This window comes from Anneissia japonica, unplaced genomic scaffold (assembly GCF_011630105.1).
Source record: "Anneissia japonica isolate Jap-2015-1 unplaced genomic scaffold, ASM1163010v1 scaffold2756_len2360902_cov194, whole genome shotgun sequence".
In the NCBI taxonomy this organism is placed as follows: Eukaryota; Metazoa; Echinodermata; class Crinoidea; order Comatulida; family Comatulidae; genus Anneissia; species Anneissia japonica.
Window position 1 is genome coordinate 139,203 of NW_022719050.1, and position 675 is coordinate 139,877.

At 29.9% G+C, this 675-nt stretch overlaps 1 protein-coding gene across 1 annotated transcript in view; it reads right to left on the reverse strand.

The window, feature by feature from the left end:
- The window catches only part of LOC117110756 (very long-chain acyl-CoA synthetase-like), a 20,589-nt gene that overhangs the window by 16,296 nt on the left and 3,618 nt on the right, over window positions 1-675 (reverse strand). The gene's annotated exons all lie outside the window — the stretch shown is intronic.

Below are 675 nucleotides of genomic sequence, written 5' to 3' on the forward strand. Positions count from 1 at the left end.
CACAGACAGGAAGCCCTGCCTTTTCCTCAAACTGGGGTACTATCGACAGCAAAATAACCACAGAATATTGTGAATCAAATACGATGATGTTATATTGTAATAAGCATATTGAGACAATAATGTTGGCAATGAATCGACCCAGCATAACAACTGACCATGAAGACAAATCAAGAATAGCCATCCACAATTATATAGCAACTATTTACTACTGTCTAACAAGAACAATTACTACACAAATTGAATCAATTCAGTTTTTTGTGGTGGGGGATGTGCCCTTCAGTGACTGTGCTTAGACTAAGTAACCCATGCTTAATTTGATTTTAATGTCTTCATGAAAAGAATATAACAAAATTATTATATTAATAGTACAGTATTCTTTATCTACATAGTAATCCTTAGACACAACATAACAAAAAATATATGTATTAATAGGTATCAAAACTGACTTAAGCAAATAATATTTATCAACACTTTGATGTCCAATTAAACATCACCACCTGCATTTAATATTGTATTATACTGATACTACTTATTTTTCTTTTTTTTTTGGAAAACAACCTTTGATTAAAAAGAAACAATTTAAATACATATTTGATCATTAAAACCATCACAGTAGCATTGATAAGCTCTTTGAATTAGTTTGTTTAATTAATTTTCACAGACCACAGAATCAAG